At 46.2% G+C, this 25,333-nt stretch overlaps 1 protein-coding gene across 8 annotated transcripts in view; it reads left to right on the plus strand.

The window, feature by feature from the left end:
- Positions 1 to 25,333, plus strand: part of TJP1 (tight junction protein 1) — a 261,078-nt gene that overhangs the window by 125,355 nt on the left and 110,390 nt on the right. The gene's annotated exons all lie outside the window — the stretch shown is intronic.

The following is a 25,333-nucleotide window of genomic DNA, read 5'->3' on the forward strand; positions in this document are numbered from 1 at the left end:
CTTGTCATGGTTTATCAGCCATATCTCCTTCAATGAAATTGTCTTTCACCCAGTTTTCACTAGGACTTTTTTTTTTAAAAAAAAAGATGTATTTATTTGAAAGACAGTGTGACATGGGAGAAATGATCTTTTATCCACTGGTTCATGCCCCCAGATGGCTACAACAGCCAGGGCTGAGCTAAGCTGAAGCCCGGAGGCAAAAACTCCAGCTGGATCTCCCGTGTGTGGCAGGAATTCAAGGACTTGAGCTATCACCCGCTGTTTCCCAGGTGCCTTAGCAGGAAGCTGGATTGGCAGTCTGATATAGGATGAGGGCATCCCACGCAGTGGCTTCACCTGCTGGGCCACAATGCCCACGCCTACAGCATAAATAAACATTTGTTTATTTGAGAAGCAGAAAGAGGGAGAGTTCCGTTCACTGATTCATTCCCCAAGTGCTGGCAAAAGCTGGGCCTGGGCCAGGCCAGAGCCAGGAGCCAGAAACTCCATGCAGGTTTTCCGAATGGGAGGCAGGAACCCAAGTACTTGGGCCACCATCCTCTGCTGCCTCCCACTGTCAGGGCTTTATCAAGAAGCTCAGTTGGAAGTAGAGGTGCGACTTGGATATGGATGTAGGATTCCCTGCAATGTCCCACAGTACTCACTTGCACTTTTGCATTTCTTTTTTTTTTTTTTTAGATTTTTTTTTTTTAATTTATTTGATAGGTAGAGTTACAGACTGAAAGGGAGACACAGAAAGGTCTCCCATCTGCTGATTCACTCCCTAAATGACTGCGACAGCCAGAGCTGTACCGATCCAAAGCCACCAGCCAGGAATTTCTTCCAGGTCTCCCATGCGGGTGCAGAAGCCCAAGGACTTGGGCCATCTTCTGCTTTCCCAGGCCACAGCAGAGAGCTGGATTGGAAGAGGAGCAGCCGGGACCAGAACCGGTGCTCATATGAGATACTGGCGCCTCAGGCGGAGGATTAACCTTCTTCACCACAGTGATGTTCCTCTTGCATTTCTTAAATTTTTATTTATTTGAAAGGCAGAGTTAGAGATGTCTTCCGGTTCATTCCCCAAATGACCGCAATGGCCAGGGCTGGGCCAGGTCAAAGCCAGGAGCCGGGAGCCAGGAGCTTCTTCCAGGTCTCCCACGTGAGTGCAGGACCCCAGGCACTTGGGCTATCCTCGGCTGCTTCCCCAGGCACCGAAGCAGGGAGCTGCATCGGAAGTGGAGCATCCGGGAAACAAACCAGCACTCACATTGGATGCCAGCATTGTAGGCAGCAGCTTAACCTGCTGCACCACAGCCGGCCCCTACTCCTGCATGTTTAATGTGAGCAGTTATTTAGTGCTATAAATAATTGGGAATGCATCTACTTCTCTTTCTGCTTTTTTTCTTCATGCATTTTGAGACCATGGTGTTTGACAATACTGACATTTATATTTTAAGTTTAAATTATGTTAAGCATATCTTAAAATGTTGAGAACTGTCATTCTAGCTATTATTTAGTTCTTTACACAGATTGATACACTTTATAGTGCTAACAGAGGAAGTAGATGAGAAACAAACTTAAAAATAGAAATTTCTGGGGCTGGCGCCATGGCACACTAGGTTAATCCTCTGCCTGTGGCGCCGGTATCCCATATGGGCACCGGTTCTAGTCCCAGCTGCTCCTCTTCCAATCCGGCTCTCTGCTGTGGCCTGGGAAAGCAGTAGAAGTTGGCCCAAGTGCTTGGGCCCCTGCACCCGTGTGGGAGACCAGAAAGAAGCTCCTGGCTCCTGGCTTTGGATTGGTGCAGCTCTGGCCATTGTGGCCATTTGGGGAGTGAACCAACAGAAGAAAGACCTTTCTCTCTGTCTCTCTTTTTCATTGTCTGCAACTCTACCTGTCAAATAAATAAATAAAATCTTTTAAAAAAATAGAAATTTCTAGTAAGTTTTTATAAAAGCTATTATACCAACAAATTACTTTCCACATATTTCTTATATATTGGAATGCTCCTTTATTTTTGTAAAAGATTATTTTTCACAAAACAGTAAATGGAATATACAATGAACTTGATGACTTATATCATCCATACAGGACTAAAGGTATCTAAATGATACTGTAGCATTTCTGCAACATGACCTTATAAATAAGCAAAAGAAACACTAGAAATACAATGAAGCTGTCAATTTAATTACACAGAGCATCTCAGACTTAGTGCTTTGTGTAGGTTTTGGGGGGTAAGTGTTAAGTTCAACCTTTTGCAAAATGATACTTTTGTTCTTAAAATCTGCATACCTGTGGCCGGTGCCACAGCTCACTAGGCTAACCCTCTGCCTGCGGCGCTGATACTTCAGGTTCTAGTCCTGGTTGGGGCGCCGGTTCTGTCCCGGTTGCTCCTCTTCCAGTCCAGCTCTCTGCTGTAGCCCAGGAAGGCAGTGGAGGATGGCCCAAGTGCTTGGGCCCTGCACCCCATGGGAGACCAGGAGAAGCACCTGGCTCCTGGCTTTGAATCAGTGCAGTGCGCCGGCTGTGGCGGCCATTTGAGGGGGTGAACCAATGGAAGGAAGACCTTTCTCTCTGTCTCTCTCTCTCACTGTCTAACTCTGCCTGTCAAAAAAATTTGCAAACCTGTTATATTTGCTACATTCCAGTTTGTGTTATTCTTACATAAATATTAGGTTTTAGTGCTACTACTATATTGTCACTCCCTACAGAACCAGATGTACAATGTGCTGGTTCTAAAATACAAGCACACAATGTGGGCTACTCCTCCCTGCAGGAAATGGAGCATTAACCCTCTCCCCTTGAGTGTGGGCAGGACTGAGTGACTCACTCTGTCAAATGGAGTAAGGCAGGAGTCACAGTGTGTCTTGTAGCTCCGGTCAGACGTGTGCCTTGGCTTCCTCCTGTTCTCTCTCAGATCACTCAGCTGCCCTGTGGGCAGGGTATCCAAGCTGTCCCCCGTAGTGGTTTAGGTGGTGAGGAACTGAGGCCTCCTGGGGCCACCTTGAAAGCAAATCCTTCCTCTAGGTCAAGGCTCCACATGACTGCAGTCTGATGGACACGCTGACAGCAGTCTCCCGAGAACCCCTGATCCAGAACCACCCAGCTGAGCTGCTTCTGGATTCCTCCTTGTCTTAGTCCATTTTCTGCTGCTATAAAGGAACATCACAGACTGGGTCACTTATAAAGAAAAGAAACGTGGGTCACACATTTCTGGAGGCTGGGAAGACCAATAGGAAGTCCAGGCGTCTGGGAGGCCCTTGTGCTACATCGCAACATAGCAGAGGCGTCACATGGCAAGCAGGTGTGTCAGCTCTCTCTTCCTCTTCTTACGAAGTTGCTAGTCCCCTCCTGAGACCCCACCTGCATGACTTCATCCAGCCCTATTTACCGCCAAATATCATCAACATGTGCTTTCGTGGATTAAGTTTTGTTTTGGAGAACACATTCAAACCACTGCATTGAGCTTTAGAAACTATGTAACATACCTTTGCCTGTTTCCAGCCTCCAAGCTTTGTCAATGTAGCAACAGATGAGCAATGCAGGTAGCATTCCACAGTGTGTTGATTTGCATATAGTTAAGTGCTCAATAAATATTTACTAATTTCTTTTAAAAACCCCATCTCTTTGAATTAGGCACATGTTTGAATCCAGACAGCTTGCTGTGATCCCAGTTCCCTCTTTCTAGGTCTCCATTTGGCCCCAGACTCTGAAATGCCCATTGCTGCAGCTTGTCAAATGAGTGGAGTGATCTTTTTCTGTGTCACGTCCCCCCCTTTCATCCAGGTTTACCTTCTCTGTGTTCCATTCCCAGGGCTAGGAACTGGTATCAAATCAGCAAATGCAGAGAGAAGTTGTTGTTGAATGAAAGGGAGCCTTCTACCTGCGATGTGCTGTGTCGGGCACTGATAGAGGAGCTGGCAGAGGGAGCAGGGTGCTGGGAAGGAACCAGGAGCGTGGTGCCCTCCAGGAGTCAGGAGGCCCTCGCTGGGGAGGAGCGCTAAGGGGCAGGGGGCCTCAGGCGAGGCTGGGAGGAAGGTCCAGTCTGCAGGACCTGCAGGGTGTCTGGAGGATGTGGGTTGTAGCTGTGAAGGATTACAAGCGGGAGAGGAAATCGGCAGGCGTCTGTGAAAGAGCAGTGGGTGCAGCGTGAGGAATGAATTGGAGGAGCCAAGAGACAGGAGAAGCAAGATGCAAGAATGGGAGTTAAGTGTCTGAGCCTGGGATGTTTGCAGTGACCTTGGAGGGGAGGCCACTGGGGCGAAGGGAGCACCTTCTGTGTGTAGCTGAGAGGGAGTGGAGATGGGGAAGGCCCAGGAATTGAGAAGCCTGGATGTTGACAGCCAGGGCAGGAGAGAAGGGAGAGCCTCTGATGAAGCTGTCTCAGATTATTAGTGATTTTTATTTTTATTTTCGCCACTGAAATATGGTTTTTTGTCCTCTTTATTTTGTTAAACTTGTTATGTGTTTATTCTTGTCACTCCACCTAGATTAAGATCTTTGCCAGTCCCTGTAGTCTCGGCCACTTCCTGTGTTTCCTCTAGCTCCTCTGGGACTTTTTCTCTGGCTTTCCTGGGTTGACCAGTCAGACCCCACTGGAACACTCACGTCTGAATTGATCCCAGGACCTCTTTAGGGTGTAGGGGAGAGAGAAGAGACAGGGCCTGACCAATATTGTCTCTTTGTTCTTATGTGTCTCTTTTTCTCTTTATTTACTTGAGAGGTAGATAGACAGGCAGAGACAGACTACAGACAGAGGGTGCCCATCTGCTGGTTCACTCCTCAAATGCCCACGTGGTTGGGGTTGGGCTGGGCTGCAGACAGGAGCCAGGAACTCAATCCAGATCTCTTATGTGGGTGACAGGAACCCAATCACTTGAGCCAGGTTCTGCACTGGCAGGAAGCTGGGGTCAGGAGACGGAGCTGGCAGTCGACCCCAGCACCCTGCCAGGACCTAGGCATCTCAGCTGACATCCTAACTGCTGGGCTCAATGCCCACCATGCCCTTGTGTGTTTGTAGCTTCCCATCTGTAATATAGTAGTGAGATTTGGAAAGGGAGTATGTGTCTAAACTCTCATGTAGTTGTAAGATCTCACTAAAACATTAAAAACTGAGTTAGCATTTTTTTCCTGAGGATTTAGGGGCTGCGTCTTGGTCAGTCCCCTCTTCTGACCCCAATGGAAACAGCGTTTGGCACCGGCCACGTTTCTTCCGTCCCCATGCTCTCGGCTTCTCAGACACCACACCTGACCTCCCTGGCCTCTCAGTCTCAGCCACAGCTGCTGCTTCTCTGGGGCCTCTTACCATGGGTCTCTTCCCATACCTACATCTGCTGCTGTGTGAGCCCGCCCTGTCTTGGGTCTTCAATTGACGGATGTCAGCATGTCCAACCTGGACCTGCTCCCTTGACCCGGGTCCCTCCTGCCAGCCATCTATGAGCAGGGCTTCCCCCGCACACATCCCAGCCTTGCTCCTCTTGAGCTCCTGACAAAGGACAAACAAGAAAAAGACAGTTTAGCTGAACCATCTTAATAATCTATATTTTCGACTCTAGAATTAGGCCACACTTCATTTTCTAAGCAGAGTAAGTGTTCCAGTGGACAGGGAAGGACTTGAGGAAAACAAAAAACAGAAGGTAGGTTGTGGTCACTTCAACGTTACTTTCCTTATATGGTGGGGACAAAGCAGCCCCAGAAGAGCTGATTAGCTGACATTGGCTCCGTTCATGCTACCTCTATGCCAGAATGAAAGCAAAGAGGACTTCATTTTCATGCCAGTTGAGATCAGCCTGTTTCAGGAAATTTGGCCATTATCTCTCTGATCGTGGGTTCTTGGGATGTCCTATAAATAGCTCAGTTTCCGCCCGGTGAACTTTAGCCTGAGTGACTCCATTTTGGTCTTCAGCCTGCTCTGCCAGGGCCTACTCAGCCCACATCCATGGTTGCCTGTGGCTCCTAACGCTGCCCAGCCTGCCCTCGCACAGTCATCGCCATCTTACTTGCCAGCAGTGCTCAGATCAAAACTGCCACCAGCCTCGCTCTCGTCTTTCTCCACGCCATGCTTCCGCCTGCCAGCACATCCCATCAGCTCCACCTTCAGGGCACGTCCTAGGTCCAGAGCACCTCTGCCGATGCTGCCCAGACCAGGCTGCCGTGACCTCATCCCCGCATACAGCCGTGCCTCCAAGTGACCACTGGGTTTGGGTCCCAGCTCCCTTCTCCATTCCAGCTCACTATTAGGGTGAACCCTGGAAGGCAGTGAGTGATGGCTCAAGTAGTTGGGTCCCTGCCACCCACCTGGGAGATGTAGATTAGGATACTGGCTCCTGGTCCAACCCCATCTGTTTTGAGCATTTGGAGAGTGGACAGAAGATGGGCGATTTCTCTGTCTTGTCTCTCTGTCTCTGTCTCTGTCTGTCTCTTTCTATAGCTCTGTCTCTCAAATAAATGAAATAAATAAGATTTTAAAACATTTTGACTCATGTCTTTTGAGTGCTTACTCTCATCCGTGAGTTTATTGAAGCTTCACACACACCAACATTTATAACAAGCAATAATTATCCCTCTTTTTATTGATAAGGACACTGGGACTCAGAAAAGTTAGGCAGATGGTCTACATGTAGACAGTGTACCGGGTGCAAAACCAAGACTGTTACCAACTTTGCTTGTCTGAAAACAGAGACATTCAATATTTCAAAAGTGAAAAATTTTTCTCATCTGGAGAAGAAAAGGATAACGAAAGAAAATTTATTCTGTCTGTAGGCAGCAGGTGTTGAGAGAATGCAAAATAGCTCTTCCTGATTCTTCGGTAGTGATTTGCATTTCTGATCGTGCGTTTGCCCTCCTTTTATACTTACATGTGGAAGCTGTCACCTGCTCAGGTTTTCATCTTTCTCTCAAAATAAAATTGTCTAACTTGGATCTTGCAGTCAGCTCTCCAGATCAGAAAGCCTGCCTGTCGCCCACCACTTTTGGAAATGTCTCCGCTTATGGGAATTCTCAAAGGGACTGTGAGCTTCAGAAGCTCCAGTTAGGGTGGTGAAGCAGCTTGACTCTGTGGCTGTAAGGTCTATATGGTGAATATATGAGAAATAACATTTAATACCATGTGTTCATTATGTGCATTTATTATACATGTGTACATACAAGACGTGAGAAGACAGAGCCCCTGACTTTCATTTGATCTTAATCACACCTGAGTTAAAACCATGAGATACGGGGGCCGGCGCCGTGGCTCACTTGGTTAATCCTCTGCCTGCGGCACCAGCATCCCATGTGGACACCGCGTTCTGGTCCCGGTTGCTCCTCTTCCAGTCCAGCTCTCTGCTGTGGCCCCGGGGTGGGGCAGTGGAGGATGGCCCAAGTGCTTGGGCCTCTGCACCTGTGTGGGAGACCAGGAGGAAGCACCTGGCTCCTGGCTTCAGATCGGCGCAGCTCTGGCCGTGGCGGCCATTTGGGAGGTGAACCAATGGAAGGAAGACCTTTCTCTCTGTTTCTCTCTCTCACTAACTCTATCTGTCAAAAAAAAAAAAATCATGAGATCCGGATTGCATTCATCATGATGCATATTACATTCCCAGTGGTTTATATAATCATTTAAAATTAGGAAAGAGAGGCTATGGTTTTGACCTTTTAAAAGTCCTGAGAATTTACTATTTCTTCTATCCTGGCCAGTGAGTTGAGACACAAAGGCGGGACTTTTAGGGACTACCCACGGCAGAGTATCACCAAGTCAGGCTAATGGAAGACAGAGAAGGTTGGAATTAGTCAAAAAGCAAAATGACAGTGTTACTGGAGAAATCGCAGGGTTCTTGTCTTGGCACAAGAAAGAATTCAGGCGTGAGACAGAGAGTAGTGGGAGGTAAAATAGCAAGTTTTATTAGGGAAGAGACATCCATAAGGATGGATGGGCGCCTCTCCAGACAGAGCCTGAGAGACTGGGGGTTGGGGGGTGGAGGTTACATGGTTGAGTGGAGAGATTACACCTGGCCAGACCAGGCGGGCGGCTCAGCAGAGAGGCAGAGGGCTGAGCGCGCAGTCCGGTTGAGGCCGGGGGTTTTTAAGGAGATGGGTCTTTGTCTTCACACATCTCCTCCTGAAACAAAGGATTTTATGGCTGTAAATATTAAGAAGCTCCTATCTGAGTTTTCCCTTGAAGGTATCAGGCAGGAGGAAGCCTAGCTGGCACTATCCCGGGTTCAGAGGAAGGGTGAGCAGGACCCCCTAGAGAATGGGGATCCGGAGCAGGGTGTTTGAGATGCAGATCCTGGGCTGCATCTGGGAGATTGTGGAAGATTTGTCAGGCAGAAGGGGCGGGGACCTCCACCTGGCAGGTTATCAGGTAGAAGGGGGCGGGGCAGAATGTGAATACCGGGCTGCCCCTGAAACATTGTCAGCAGATGCATATGCTGGACATAGATGTCTTCTCTTTAGGCCTTTATGTCACACACACATAAGCTCATAACTGACTTCCTACCTAACAACAGCACATAAAGAAATGCAGCCTTTATGTATTTTGCTTATCCTGTAACTCCAATGAAATGGTAGCCGAGTGTTGCAAAGTATAGGTTCTGAAGGGTGGGTCTCCTTTTAATGAGGAGTTAAGAATCACTTTTAATTAGCAGGTTGTTTGTAAATATGAACAGGTATAAATTATTTTCAGTGGGTTATATATGTTGGCTGAAATATCCACCCTCCCCCCCCCCCATATTTCTGTCTGGTCAGCTTTTTGTTGTGGGCTGACCAGACCAAACCATAGGCTGGTCTAGGTCACACCAGTGTGAACCCTGATGTGTCCCAGTGGCTATGGTGCAGGTTGTCGCCAGCCCAGCTCAGTCCCAGTCCACCCTCTTGTTCTTGGTGCTCTCGGGAAATGTTGTGTTCTTAGAAGAGCAGCCCTCACCCTGGTGCCCTTTACCATCGAGTTCAAGGACTCTGGAGTGTGGGAACCCTTACTCTCAGGTTCGTGGGTGGCTATTTCAGATAGTCCTGTATCTGCCATACCATCTCAGGGGCCGGAGAGTCTGAGTGGAGCTCCCTCTCTCTCTTTGTGTTCCCTGTGTCTTAGTCCTGGCTCCCTTACGTCTTACTGTGCGGCCTTCCCTGAACTTTGGTTCTTTGAGGACCTGGAGCTTCTTCTTGTTCTTTCTTGTTTCCCGAACACCTGGCATAGGGGGTGGCATCTAATGAGGACACAGTGAGTGGATGATGGAGAATGATGCCCTCTGTCCTCATGGGGATGCCCTGCTGTGGCATCTGACCGTTGGCTCTCGGGAGGCATTTAGCAGCTTGCTCCCCAGAGGAGCCCTCATTTAGAATGAGCCCCTCCAATGCCTGTCTCTTCCCCTCTGGGACACAGAGAAGGCCAGGAGACTAAGTTCAGCTTCAGTTTCTGAACTAGGACTGGCTGGGGAGGGAGTAGACAAGCAGGGAAAGAGGCTGGTTCATCTGCTGTTTCAAGCATCTCTCCCCAGTGCTCTGGAGCTAACACCTTCCGGGAAAGAAGGACCAGAGACAGTAAGAGGAGCCGTCCAGCTCTAAGGAGTCTTTAGGATGGTGCTTCTGTGCATACAACTAGGGTGACCTGCTGTCCTGGACTGCCTCAGCCTGTCCTGGTTTTAACACTGAAGATCCTGTATCCCGGGAAAGCACTCCCCAGCACCAGTGTTTAGCCTTGAGTGCTGAACATCAGAGGGCAGTGGGGAATGACCCAGCTCCCAATTAAGGACTGAGAGCAATGCTGTCTCCAGCATCAGATGGGTGCTGCACAGGTTATCTGCTCTCTGTTGTCTCTGTCCCGATTGCCCCACAGCTGATGTTGGCAAAGGTGGTTTGTGGTTCACCATAGCAGATGATTCATGGCTGCATCACTTGGAACCACGTGACCTAAGTGCGCAGTTAAGGGAGCTGTCATCCTAGGCGTCCACTAGCTGTCATGCTTTGTATCAAGATAGCGCTAGGTAGAATGTTGGCGTGCTGACATTCTGATCCGACTTTCAGAATTCACATAATTGCCATGAAAATGATTACAGTGCCAGTGCCAGCATGGCCCAGACAGGAGAAAGGAAGTGTACAGTTGTATTAAGGAAGCAAATCACTCAAGTGAGCATACTACACCTTACACAGAGCAGAGATTGGGAAGGGCACGCGAAGGTACACACATGGAGCCCGCATCTCACTAATGTGGGCTGAGGTAAGCAAGCACTTCCCAGTCAAAAGGTTTTTCCATCTCCCCAGGACACCAGAGCCTGCTTGCAAACAGCTGAGTGGCCTCAGGCATAGCAGCCACGTGAACCGCATCACTGCTTCATTCCTGCACACGCACACACACACGCACACACACGCACACACACGCACACACACACACACACGCCCATTGCTCTATGAAGCCAAGTAAGGTTTCATACCCCAGTTCAGAGGTTGCAAACAGTGCCCTGTGGGCCAACGGGGGTGGGGGATCTTGACAGCAGGGGTCTGGCCCTTTGTAGCGTACAGGTCATCGTCTTAGTCCTAGCAGTGACACCGCTCTGCAGTTGAAGTCGAGGGGTGCGTTAGATCATGCCGACAAACATGTTCCCGCAAGGCCTTAGGCATTTTAATTTGGAAAATAGCATTCTGTATGATCTTCCTGATTTCTATGGAGACTTTAATGAAATCTCAGAAAGCATACAGCAGGTGTCTTGCTCAAATACAAAGGGAACTTAGCTCATCTGTCTTCCTATTTGGCAGATGGGGCAAACATAAATTTTGGAAATTCCATCGCCTATAACCTTATCAAAGGAACAGAGATGATCTCACCTAGGAAGCGCCTTCCTCCCCCCCCCCCCCCCGACACAGGAAGCCATGCCATGTTTCCCGGGGGTGTTTCATCATGCAAGTTCTGGGTCGCTTTTCGGTTTCCTTGGTGCACAGAAGCCCTGGCTGGGATGCTAGCATTTGTACACAGGGAAGGAAGTGGCCTCCATTGTTAGCTTTGTGAGGTGGAAATGTTGGCCTGCCACTGAATCCTATTTTCAAACTATTGGACAGGAAGGATGTCCTTCTCTAAGTAGGAGATACTTTGAGGATGAGATGGAGAAAAGAAAAACAGAAACTCACGTGCTGTTTGTGCAGAGGTGCGGGGTGACCTTTGTCAGAGTGGAAGCAAGGATGGGGTGACCAGCGAGTTCTTTGATGACGTGTGCAGTTGTGACAAAAACTCAGCGATGAAATGACTCATTTTTAAAAAATAAATTGCTTCAAAAATTTGTAAAAAGGTACCAGGAGAGGACAACCAAGTTAAATGGGACTTTTCTACTAAACTACAGCTTGGATTTTACAACTTATATGTAAAATCTATGCTCCTTTGCTTAACATTATTCTTGAGAGAGGTTTAAATTAACAAGTGATTTTAAAATGATGGACACATTTATAAAACCTAAAGGAATCCTTCTCCAGGTCATGTGTCTTGGAATAGTTGGATTTTTTAAAATGAACATTTATTTCATAACATTTAAAATGTATTTTAAAGCCATATATTTTATAACTTTATTTTCATTTATCCTGTAATCAGAAAATGCAATGAGCATATTTCAAAAGCAAAAAAAAAAAAAAAAAAAAAAAAAAGAGAGAGAGAGAGGAAACACTCAGGCCTTACCCCTGGGTGATGCAACACCAAGAACAAGATCTGTGGGAAGAAAAACTGATAAACTGGAACTCATCAAACTTAACCTTTTCTCTTGGAAGCAGGCTGCTGAAGGGGTAAAAAGAAAGCTAAGGACAGGGAGAAGATGTTTGCAAACCACATATTCAACAACGTCCTTTTGTCTAGAATATATGAGGAACTCTCAAAATGGAATAGTAAAAAAAAAATTCTGTTAAAAAAAAAGTCAAAGGGAGCTCACCGAAGGATGTACAGGTGGCAGGTGAGTCTATGGAAATGTGTTCAATGCATTAGCCATCAAAGAAATGCAAATTAAAACCACAGGATAACGGTATGCACCTATCACAATGGCTAGAAAGAAAAAATGGTGCAATGCCTGATGTTGGCAAGGATGCAGATAAGCTGGATAACACGTGTTGTTGTTGGGTCTGTAAAACAGTGCAGTAGTTCCTATCAGAACTCAGAATGGATTTACCATACAGCTCCACATCAGCCTTCCTAGGAATTTATTTATTTCTTCCAGAGAAATGCACAGTTATTTTCACAGGGTGATTTGTTCATGAGTATTCCTAACAGCCAAATATTGGAAACTACTCGAATGTTGTTTAGTGGGTGAATGGTGGAACCAGCTGTGATACAGCCAGACCGTGGACGCCTGCTGTGGGACCATGGAAGGAACCATCGGTACAGGCATCAGCTTGCTTCAGCCGCAAGGAAAGTATGCTGAGTGACAAAAGCCGATTGCAAAAGCTCACATGTGGTATGAGTTCACATAGGGAACATTCGTGGAGTAGCATAATTACAGACAGGGAGAGCAGATGAGCACTTGCCAGGGGTTGTGGGTGAGAGGGAGGGGTGGGGTGCGGTTGCATGGAGTCTCTTGGTTGAAGGTACTGCTGAGTGTGCAGGTGGTGGTGGATGGTGGTGGTTAAACAAGACTGCACTGGGATGAAGTTGCACAGAGCCGCAAAGACACACACACACACACACACGCACGCGTGCACAAGTACGTGTACCACTGGTAGAATCTGAATACTATGTTTGCATTTTGCTAGCCTTAATGTCTTGGTTTTTGATACTGTTCTAGAATTGTGTAAGATGTTAAAATCAGGGGAGCCAGGGGCAGCATTGAAGTGCAGCAGGTGGGGTGAGCCTGCCACATTGGCAGCCCACATGAGCACCAGTGTCCCTGCTGCTCCACTTTTTTTTGACAGGCAGAGTTAGAGAGAGAGACAGAGAGAAAGGTCTTCCTTTTCTGTTGGTTCACTCCCCAAATGGCCGCTATGGCTGGTGCACTGCGCCGATCCAAAGCCAGGAGCCAGGTGCTTCCTCCTGGTCTCCCATGGGGTGCAGGGCCCAAGCACTTGGGCCATCCTCCACTGCACTCCCGGGCCACAGCAGAGAGCTGGACTGGAAGAGGAGCAACCGGGACAGAATCTGGCACCCTGACCGGGACTAGAACCCGGGGTGCTGGCGCCGCAGGCGGATGATTAGCCAAGTGAGTCACTGCGCGGGCCAACTGCTCCACTTTTGATCCAACTTTCTGCTAACGTGCCTGGAAGAGCAGCGAGCATGGCCAGAGTGTTTGGGCCGGGGCCACCCGTGTGGGAGATCCAGATGGAGTCTCAGGTTCCTGACTTTGGCCTGGCCCAGCCCCAGCTGTTGCCGCATTTGGAAAGTGACCCAGCGGATGGAAAATCTCTTTCTCTGTCTCTCCCTCTCTTTCTAACGCTGCCTTTCAAATAAATAAAATAATTAAAAAAAAAAAAAAAACTCGTGGGAGGCTGAGTACAGAGAGCAGTTTGCAGCCTCTTGTAAATGACAGAATAATCTGTAACTATTTTAAAGCAAAAATGTTTATGGAACGGTGGATATTTAGGATGTGAGGAGCCTGTATGATGAATTTATGGATGAAGGCAACCTGATTTACAACCAAATGGATGGACAGTTTTGGAGAGGGCAACACTAATTCCTACAAGTAAAATTGTAGGCATGCCATGCTCAAATGCCTCTGTTGAGAGGATGATTAGCTGGATGTCATCGTGCGGGACTGGCAGCAGGAGGGGCAGAGCAGTAAGTCAAGGTGAATTTTCCATGCGCCGGTATTAAGTGCTGCCACCATGTCCATCAGGGCAGGAGAGCTGGCCTCCCAGCTGCAGGCAGTCCAGAGAAGTATTATTGGAAAAGGAAACGGTAGAAACACCCTACATCCTGTATCAGGGAGCAGAAAGAAACAGGACATTGTGTTGGGTTGTTATTAAATATAGGTAATACCTGTTTTACTAGCCATGATGTGTTCTTTTGGAAAGTCCTGTATGTACATATCCTAAGTATACACAATGTTAAACCTACTGAATTTGAAAAGCCAATAAAGAATTAAGAATAAATCACTGTGTCAGGGAACAGAAACATTTTAAGTATTGCTATATTTTTCCCACTTATCTCTTAATTCATCCTATTAATGGCTACTAATTACCACTGTTAACCAGTTCTAATGGTGTTTTGTTTAAATATTAACATTTCTGTAGCAGGTAAATAACACAGACTAATGTATAACCCCACATATGCAACTAGTTCTTAGCTTACAGTGTAGCATGTATAATCATTTCCTCTCTGTCTATCTCAGTCTGTTCTTCTATCACAAAATATTATTAATTTATACACAGTAGAAATTTATTTCTCATGGTTCTCTGTAATCCTGCCTTTCAAATAAATTTTAAAAAATTCTTTTAAAAAACCTCAGGGATGGCTGAGTAGAGAGAGCAGTTTGCAGCCTCTTGTAAAGGACAGAATAATCTGTAATTATTTTAAAGGACCCCAGAGCACGGGGCACCCACAGATTTGGAATCAGGTAAGGAGTGCTCTCAGCCTCACAGCTGGTGCCCTGACACGGCTTCCTCTGTGGTCCGGATGCTGTGTCCCTGCAGGGCAGAGAGGGGGCAGGGCAGAAAGGGTGAGTCCCTCCCTCCGGCCCTTTTTATCAAGTTCATCTTCCCAGAGGCCCAGTCACCTCCTTGAGGCTCTTTCATATTGGTGATTAGCTTTTAACAGGAGAATTTGAAGAACAGCCTGCATTTTATTGTCTTGCCTGTCACGGCTGTGTCCTGGGTTGACTCTGTAAAAACTGGTCAGTCCTTGAGTAACTTCTCAGAACAATAGAAGCCGTAAAAAGCACCAGCACAGCTGGTCTGGCTTCCTGACCCTCCTCCGGATCCCCCCAGGTGGGGACACTGAAGCCAGTCCCACACTGCTCACGCACGTCTTGGCTCCTCCTGCGTCACCGTCACCCTGTGAAGTTTTGACCCTGTGGGTTGCATTTTTCCCCTACTAAGTATTCTGCTCATAATGTCAGCGATGTAAATGCATCCATGAATAATCTGAATGCAGTCCCTAACAAAGATAGGCGTGGAAGGGAATGCTAAATTTAAAATGAAAAAAAGGGGCGGGGGGGACCTGGAAATTTTAGAAGAAAATCAGTGTCTGGCACATAGTTAGAGAAGCATCCATGTTTGTTGGAGAGATGAAAAAAAAAATGAATGCATGAATGAATGAGTGAAAGTATTCTAGGTGTTGCTAAATTTTCTATTACAGTTCATTGTGAGGATGGTCTCCAAAAAGCAGAATGCAAATTTGAAATCTTCTGGTTGTTCAGCACATGTCTTAGCTGACTGCAACTGATTCTAGGTATAAGTATGATCTTACCTTATGCTATTTTGGGCACCAGTTCCTTCCTGTATTCAGGGTATCAGAGAAATGAACTTGGCTTTGTCAGAGTGTTTCCAAACAATCCAGAGGAAACCACACCCTTTCAAAACACACTCTCCCACACACACACTTAAGCCTCGCTGGGTTTCTGTGTGTGTTTTGTAATTGGCACAGCTTTTATAAAACTTCTGATTTTCGCATAATATGCACTCCCTTATGGAAATAGTATTCACATTTAAAATGAAACACATTTAAAATTAGGGCTTGTCATAGACACAAAGTATGCAGTTTTATAATATGTATCTTTCTAAAACTTGTATGACCCAGAAATAAACACATCCCACACTGGCCTTTGGGAGGAAAAAGATCTTTAGCTTTTAACTACTTAAAGTTCAGATAGCCCACTCCCCACCCGCCCACTCCCCTGCGACCTTGCCCCTCCATTGTGTGGATAAAGAAACTTTCTCCCAGAAGACCACGCCCAGATCTTGTGCCCTCTGATGCCTTCGCCATCTGTGTCCACGCTTTGTTCACCAGAGAACATCAGCTTAGTGTTGGGGAGGATGGCAGCGAGGCTGGTGGTTTCCCTGGGCCCTTGTGTTACCCTGCAGGGAGGCAGGGCAGAAGCCAGCAGAGGGAGCAGAGTGCTCCCCAGAGCCAGGGAGCCCTGGGCTGCCCTGGTGTTTGCCGCACCACCTGCAGCTCAGCCCCAAGTTGCCCTTTTTTTCAAGCTGAGTTTCACACATAAGGAAGCTGCCACCGGTTATCCTTAGCTTTTAATGTCCATTCTTCCTGAATACCATATTTAATGAGTTTTTGTGTGGTTCAACATTGCTGAAGAATGTTAATTCCAAACCTTAGCACCCCCAAGGCTACATTTACAAAGTAATAGTTTGCTCATGCAAAATAGTATAAAATATCATCCTTTACTCATACAATTCTGGTACTTTAAAAAATGTACTTATAAAAAATTATACTTGGGGGCCAGTGCTGTGACATAGTAGGTTAAAACTTCACCCGTGATGCCAGCATCGCTTATGGGTGCTGGTTGGTATCCCGGCTGCTCCACTTTCAAGCCAGCTCCCTGCTACTGTGCCTGAGAAGGCCCAAGTCCCTGGGCCCCTGTACCTGTGTGGGAGACCCAAGAGAAGCTCCTGGCTCCTGGCTTCGGATCGGCCCAGCTCCAGCAATTGTAGCCATCTGGGGAATGAAACAGCACATAGAAGACCTCTCTCTGTGTCTCTCCTTCTCTGTAACTCTGCCTCTCAAATAAATAAATCTTTAAAAAAATAAAATAAAAATTATATGGGTGCAGGCATAGTGGCACATTGGGTTTAAGCCACAACTTGGGTTGCCTCCCACACTGGAGGGCCTGGTTCAAGTCCTGGCTCCTCCCTGCTTCTGATCCAGCTCCCTGCTAATGCACATGGGGGTACTTGGGTTGCTGCCACCAACAAAGGAAACCTGGATGGAGTTCCTGGCTCCTGACTCCTGGCTTTGGCCTCGCCTGGCCCATCCCTGGCTATTGTCAAGCATTTGGGGAGAGAACCAAAGGATGGAAGATCTCTTTCTGTGTGCCTTTCCCCCCTCTTTCTTTCATGCTGTCTTTTAAATAAATAGATAAATATTTTAAAAATTATACTGTTTAAAAAAACATAAAGAAGTTAGCTAAATCATCATGTACGTGTGGGTGGCATTTGTGCAGACAGTAATTCTAATGTTCTGAAAATAGCTGTATTCATAAAAAATTAAAGCATCAAATTAATTTTAAAGTATTTTCCAAATAAGTAGCTACTAGTATGGAGGCATATTTAGCTATCTTGATTTTTTCCTTTTAGAGGACAGTGTTTTGCTAATGATATTAAGAGGAGCTACACAATCCTTGTGGGAATTATTTTTTAAATTAATTATTTATTTATTTGAGAGACACAGCAAATATTCCCATCCGCTGGTTCACTCCCTGGATGCTTACAATGGCCAGGGTAATTACTTGAGTGATCACTGCTGTCTCCCAGGGTTTGCATTGATAGGAAGCTGGAATCAGGAGCCAGAGCTATGAATTGAACCCAGGTATTCCAGTGTGGTACTAGGGCACAAGGTACTCCAGTGTGGTACTGAGGCATCCTAACCAGTGTCTTAAATATGAGGCCAAATCCCCTCCTGAGGATTACGTTAAAGTTACGTGATTCAGCTAAATGGATCAGTCATAATTTACTTGAATTTTTTTTTTTTTAAAGATTGATTTGTTTGAAAGGCAAAGTTACAGAGAGAGAGGGAGAGAGAAGAGATCTTCCATCTACTGTTTCACTCACCAAATGGCCTCAACAGCCGGGACTGGGCCAGGCTGAAGCTAGGAGCCAGGAGCTTCATCTAGGTCCCCCAAATGGGTACAAGGACCCAAACACTTGGGCCATCTTCTACTGCTTTCCTAGGTGCATTAGCAGGGAGCTGGATCAGAAGTGGGGCAGCCAGGACTCGAACTGGTGCCATATGGGATGCTGGCATTGAAGGCGGCAGCTTAACCTGCTATGCCGCAGTGCCGGCTACCAGATAGAGCATTATCTGGGGACATGAAATTTCCACTCACAAACCTTGAGTACATGCCAGGCACTCCACAGTACTAAGCTCGTCTTGTGTGTATGTGTGTGTGTGTGCGTGTGTGCACATATGTGTATAGTACATCTGTGGGGTTAGCCTTAAGTCTCAGTTTCTGCTGTGTAACAAACCTCCCCAATGCTTAGCATTTAAGAAAGAATTGTGATTCTGTGGCAAACAGAGCCCAGATCAGCTGAGTGGGTCTTTGGCTGGGCTTGCCTGGCTCCCGTAGATGCAGCAAGTTTGTGGCTTGTCTGGAGTTGGATGAATTCCCTTTCCCTAGAGATTGGCAGATGTCAGCTCTGGCCTTTCATTTCTCTGGGCTTCTCCCATGAATGTCTCAGGATTTTTAGCAACCCAGGAGAGCAGGCCTCAAGGCCCAAGTGCTTTCCAAGCCTCCGGGTGTGTCCTGTTTGCCCTTTGATCAAAACGGGTCTCACTGCTCATCCAGGGAACGGGTCTCACTGCTCATCCAGGGAACGAAGGGAAGACTCCCCCTGTTGCTGGGAAGAGCTGCCATGCCACACTGACACCGGGATGGGAAGAATTTATGACAACGGCTTATAGCCTACCGACCTTAGCTCACAGAGTATTTCTGTTTTGTTGATTGTCTGATAAAAACAAAGTGAAATGTACACCAGCACTCAACCCTCCTTCCCCACCGCCAAGGAAACAGAATACTGCGGGATAGTCAACTCTCCATTTGCTTCTCACCTGGATTAACCGATTTTCAATATTCCGTTGGCCTTCTCTGTTTTCTTCACATCTTTCTCTGTGTTTCAACATGTGTCTCCTAGAAAGGGGTGCCTTCTTATATGGCCACGATGTCATTGTCACATCTTGGTATCCTCTAATGCTCAGCTTATAATCAGAGTTCTCAACTGCCTTGAAAATATCTTTTTACAGTAAGATTTGGAAAGAAGCCCACATGAGGTCCACAAATGTCCCAATTGACTTTGCTTTGCCTTTTTTCTGTTACCTTGTTTGAAACATGGTTTCCTGTATAGAACCACCCAGCTTTGTCTTTGCATCCAGGTAGAGGCTTTTGTCTTGCGCGTCCATCCCAGGCATTTCTGTCCCTGAGAGGCAGCCCTGTGGGCTGGACTTCATTCAGATCTGCTTCTGCTTCATAGACAATGCTTCCTGTTGCTTGGGGTGGGAGGCACGAGTGCTTATTTGCCTTATTTTCGGTGGTACCAGGATGGATCCTTTGCTGATCATTGCGTGACGCTATGAAGTGTCCAAGAAAATGGTCTTAGTCTCTCTTCCTTCTAGATTTCTTAGCGGGAGCTGCTCTTGGAGGAACTTCCCATCTGAGTAAGAGTCAATACAAAATGTATTCTTTCCTTTTAGATGACAGCTTATGGAGTAAGGAGTCGAGGCCCAGGTTGTATCCAGGGCTGCTCAGTAAGCTAATGTTATTTTGGGTGTTGTCTCCCTTTCTTCCTGTTTTCTTGTTATTAGGAATTCAGGAGTTCTGAATAGTATGTTTCAGTCAATTGCATTCTTTTTCTGTCTTTTGAGGGTCAAATTGTATCATCTTTGGCCCTTGGGAGCTCCAGGTTGTTTGCTTCTGTATCCTTTTGATCCATTATTTGTGGAGAACTCCCTTGTTTTCTGGCACAGTTAAATATTTTGAGATTATCTTGTACTCAAGTATTTCTTGCTTAAGACCTGCATTCAGCCGTTCCTGAGTGGGGATTCTGATATGGGCATAAGGAGTTCTCAGTGCTATTGAGTTTTCATTGCTTCTAATCTTTTTCAAGGATCAGAGGTAGAAATAACTATAATATAATATTGTTATACTGATTTTTTTCCAACTTAAATTCAAATTTGAAAAATTTTATTGAACTTCTTTGATTTTATACTTATTTCTCTTTTCTCTTAGTTGAAATAGCTTGGTTCCTAACAATGTTAACATATAATAATATCTATTAGTCTAGTAACATGCAATATTAGTGTTACTAGCGTATACTGATATATGTTTTGATGTTAGCAGTATAGTTTGAAATTGTGCATATAGTTATATGTCGCTTTGAAACTATTACATATTTAATAATGCTGACATTTGAAATAGATGTATGTTAATGCCACTCTATGTTAAATATAATAATGTGTACTAGTTAGTACATGATATATAGATGATAAGCTATCAACTGTGTAGCAGTTTGAATTAGTTAATGCACACACACTCATATAACAAAGTAATATGGTAACAGACTACTGAATAAAATTGGAGATTTCTTTGCAATGCTGTTTTTCTGATAATATGTTAGGGTTCCTGGAAATAATTCTCTTTTCTGCATGGTTAGCTTACCAGTTTAATGTAGATTAAGTTTTCTCCAGTTTGTTTTCAGCTTTTTCAGATAGCTTTTATCTTGATTTCATTTTTTCTACATAAAATACCCATATTTTAATTTTTCTAAAGTCATACAAATTTACAGAGTTAATCTAGAAAAGTCTCATCTTTACTGGCTTCTCCCTCCTCTAAAAGTAATATTTTTATTTCTTCTGAGTTTTCCTGATTTTTTTGGAAAAAGTATACATATTTTTTCTCTTTTACAAAGTTTTAAAATCTTTTTCCTTATTTATTTTTCATTTTATTTGAAAGGCAGAGAGAGAGAGAGGAATTTTTAAATGCTGAGGCAGATTTTCATTGTGTGATACAATCACGGAGACAAGGGTGAGTGTGGAGGGCCCTGGGCTCGCAAGAGCAGAGAGACCTGGGGAGCTTGCCACATGCTGCGAGAAGAGTGTCTACCAGGGAGAAGTAGACTCAGAGATGCCTATAATCTGGAATTTAGTACAAAATGAAAAGCTGGACTCTGTGCTCCAAAAGCAAACTGCCGTGAAATGTACATGTGTTTATTTTCTTTGCTTCCGAGGTCTCCGTTTTGACTTGGCATGTTTTTTATTTGATTTGCGGTGTCGTCCTAAGTAAAGACTAACATAAAATGGGAATAACTAGCATGCAAGTGCTGTGGTGTAGAAAGTTAAGCCTCCGCCTGCAGTGCCGCCATCCCATATGGGTGCCAGTTTGTGTATAGCTGCTCTTCTTCCAATCCAGCTCCCTGCTAATGCACCTGAGAAAGCAGTAGATGACCCAAGTGCTTGGGCCCCCACACCCATGTGGGAGACCTGGATGAGGCTCCTGGCTTCAGCCTGGCCCAGCCCGGGCCATTTGGGAAGTGAACTAGAGATGGAAGATTTTCTCTCTCTCTCTCCCTTCCCCTCCCCCTGCCATATATTTCTGCCTTTAAAATAAATAAATAAATCTTTAAAAAATGTGAATAACCAGCAAGAATTTTTGGTGTTTATGTTGTGTAACACCAGTGTTCAAAGCAAACCTCAGCGTATTTAAGCAATGTGAGGAATCATTGAAATCCACAATTCATATTTCATGGCCCGAAGAGACAAACAGCCAGACTCAGGAAGGGTGGAAGGAGGAAGAGAGGATGCTGGTCCCCAGCCAGGCAGCCAGCCCCGGAGGCATCTCTGGGCCTGAGGGAAGGAAGCTACAATGGGCACAGACTCTCCCAGAGCCTGGGGTCCTGTTGTGCATGTGCTGCTGTGCTGTGCTGGGCCTGCTGGCTTGTCTGGATCCCTTTCCTGTCTGACCCAGTTGTCTTGCTGGGCACAGGGTCTGGGGAAGTAGAGCCCCAGGCTTGCTGCTCTAACCCACAGTAGACAGCCACCACCCAGGATGGTTAAAGTCCCTGTCTGGACGGCTTGGCACCAAGTGAGACGTGGTTTGCACCAGTTGGGGAAGTGGCTCGACCTGCTTGGGCTCTTGTGTGGCCTAAGAGGCTGGAAGTCCACGTACTCAACCCCATCCCATGCTCAGATCCTTGTCCAGGACAGAGGTGGTAGGGCAGGGTGGGGGGGGGCCAAAGGGGCATCAGAACCCCTCATCAGAGTGGACAGCCCAGAACCCCTCCCAGGGAGGCCACAGGAGGTGGGGGCCACATGAAGTCAGAGGCCCCGCACCCCCAGGGCATGCCTGCTGTCCCACAGACCTTCCCTTGCAAAACACAGATCCAAAACTAAAACCGCTCCGATGCAAGACAGCAACTGTGTATCATCAAGCTGAGTTCAGGGCCCTTGCTTCTACAGGGGGCATGTACCTCTGCATGGGTACAGGCCTTTGCAGGGCATCTGGGGGTGTCAGAGGAAATCTTAATTCTTTTTTTTGAAAAAAAATTTATTTATTTTTATTTTTTTACAGGCAGAGTGGACAGTGTGAGAGAGAGACAGAGAGAAAGGTCTTCCTTTGCCGTTGGTTCACCCTCCAATGGCCACCGCGGCCAGCGTATTGCGCTGATTCGAAGGCAGGAGCCAGGTGCTTCTCCTGGTCTCCCATGGGGTGCAGGACCCAAGCACTTGGGCCATCCTCCACTGCACTCCCGGGCCACAGCAGAGAGCTGGCCTGGAAGAGGGGCAACCAGGACAGAATCCGGCGCCCTGACCGGGACTAGAACCCAGTGTGCCGGTGCCACAAGGCAGCAGATTAGCCTAGTGAGCCGCGGTGCCGGCTTTAATTCTTTTTTAAAAATTGACTTTTTAAAAGGCAGAGAGAGAGAGAGAGAGAGAGAGAGAAAGGTTGATTCTTCCCATCTGCTTGTTCACTCCTCGGTTGGCTACACAGCAGAATCTGGGCTAGGAAGTAAATCGGGAGCCCAGGAGCTCATCCTGGTCTCCCCCGTGGGTGGCAGGGATCCAAGTACTGGAACTGTCCCCTGCTGCCTCACAGGGTGGGCGTTAGTCCGAAGCCGGAACGGGAAGCAGAGCCGAGACTGAAGCCCAGGCGCTCAGATTTGGGATGTGAGCGTCTCAAGCGGCATCTTAACCACTCTGGAAGCTTGAGTCCTGCAAGGTGGAATTCTGCAGCGTAGGAGACGATGGAGATGATGGGGAGAGGGCTCACAGCTGAGGGGGTCAGCTGGGATTCAACATCCGGGGGCGGGAAACAGAAGGGAAGCAATGCTCTCTCACTCGAGGGCTCGGGCTCCTCAGTGTTCAGGCAGGAAGGGAACAGTGTTGCCATTCCTTGATCTCCAGTTTCTCTGTGGGTTCTGGGAAGAGCTGTTCCTTGGGCTGAGGAAGAAGGTCTTTGAGGGACCCTCAGAATGCATAGGATGCAGAGTAGCTGCTGTGAAGAGTGGAGGGCAGATGGCTTCAGGATGAGTCAGAGACACTCGGGGATTTATGGAGCTTGTCATCTGTCTGCTTGCATGAGACTCAGGACCCCAACAAGCAAGCGCTCCCCCTGGCCTCAGTCACAGAAGGCTGGCCCCACAGGAGGAGTTCTCTTTAGGAGAGATGGTGCTTTATTCTCAACTGAATGAAAAATGACTTGTTATTCATATTAAATGTGCTTTTTAAAAAAATGGAGAATAATGTTTGTTTTAAAAGGTTTTTACTTTGCACAATAAGATAAAATGTTGGCAATTTGATATTGCATGCCTAAAGTCTTCTTTTTCTTTAAATCTTACTGGATTTTGAAATCTGGAAACTTTATGAGTCTTAAAAGGTTCTTCCTTACTTCATATTTATTATTATGAATTCATTGGCTGAGGACAATTCAGACTTTGTCAAATCTTATATGATATGACTTAGGAATGAGCCTAGGATTACTTATGTTTTGCTGTGGTTACAATGCCTTGATAATGGTCTACGAATGGTGTTTTGTATGTTCTTGTCTATGGCATTATCAAGACTGTCTCACTCTGTGCTGTAGTGCCATGATATATCCCCTATGCACAGCTTATCTCAAAAATAGCACCATGGTTTTCTTTTTCTTTTTTCTTTTTTTTAAAGATTAATTTATTTGAAAGGCAGAGTAACAGAGAGGCACAGGCAGAGAGAGAGGCTGATCTGATGCCAGGAGCCAGGAGCTTGTTCTGGGTCTCCCACGTGGGTGCAGAGGCCCAAGCACTTGGGCCATCTTCCACTGCTTTCCCAGGCCATAGCAGAGAGCTGGATCGGAAGTGGAGCTGCTGGGACTAGAATCCGGCACCCACATGGGATGCCGGCACTGCAGGCAGTGGCTTTACCTGCTATGTCACAGCACCAGCCTCAGCACCATGGTTTTCTAAGGACCTTTTCTGTAACAGAAATATGTATGTATACATATTTATGAATGTATATATTTATATATATATATAAAGTGTCATGCTTCTACAGTAGTTCTTTTGGTCAGGGTTGTTTCAATAGGTGGTGCTAAGATTTACTAAGATTTCCCTTTTTTTACTCTGAGCCGCAGACACCAAGAATCCCACAGGAAGTTGTCGCTGTGAGTGTTGTGGTTTCTTAGTTTCCTGTTCAGTTGCATTAGATGATCAGAAGTAAGTTAACTCTGTACAACCGAGATTCTTGGTTAAACTTTAAGAATCTCCAATTTACATGCATTTTGTTTCTTCTCATGATGTGAGTTAGCTGTGACCATGTTCATATGCAAATATGAACACTGTAGTGTAACTTGAACACGTTCTGGTGTTTGATTAAACTTCTGTTAAAAGGGGTGTTTCTGACATTATGCTTTATACTTCCCACTTCCTTATCAAAGCCTCTTACCAAAAATAAACTCTTATAAGAATGGAGCTACATTTTTAATTCTTTAAAAATGCATATACTTTTACAAATGCAAAAACTTTCTCAAATATCTGTAGAAAAGGTGATACATAAAACATACTTTATATGATTTAATTTAGATGTTAAAATATCACTGAAATTTTTAAAAGGGATCGTATTATTCATTAAAATATCTATTATTGTAATTTTTTTTAAAGATTTATTTATTTGAAAGGCAGTTGCAGAGAGAGAAACAGAGAGACAGAAACAGAGACAGAGAGGTCTCCCATCTGTTGTTTCACTCTCCTAATGGCTACAATGGCCAGGGCTGGGACAGGCTGAAGCCAAGAACTCCATCCGAGTCTCCCACGTGGATGGCAGGGGCCCACATCCTTGGGCCATCTTCTGCAGGCGTAGCAGCAGGAAGCTGAATTGGGAGTGGAGCAGCCAGGACTATAATATGGGATGCCTTCTATTGTAGATGGTGGCTTAACCCGCTGTGCCACAACACTGGCTCCTAACGTAATTCTAAAGCATGGGATTCTCAAAGTGAAGTATTCTTGTGTGGATTCACTTGGTTTTAAACCACGGCAAAGGGAAACTGCGACCAGGTGTTAGAGCTGTGACGGACTGCTGTAACCCAGCATCTCCACTGTCCGGGGAGACTTGATGTGAAAGTGACAGGTGTCCTGGGACTGGAGGGCTGTCTGCAGTGTGCGGTGAGCCCCATTCTAGGCCGTTCTTGGGCAAACTGAGCCTCTTATTACGCGGTAAAGACCATGCGAAAGGTCTTCCTGGACCACCTTTCATTTCCGTTTTTTTTAATTTATTTTTATTTTATTA

The sequence above is a fragment of the Oryctolagus cuniculus genome, chromosome 12 (genome assembly GCF_051225735.1).
Source record: "Oryctolagus cuniculus isolate XC-2025 breed Fujian yellow rabbit chromosome 12, ASM5122573v1, whole genome shotgun sequence".
Classification (NCBI taxonomy): Eukaryota; Metazoa; Chordata; class Mammalia; order Lagomorpha; family Leporidae; genus Oryctolagus; species Oryctolagus cuniculus.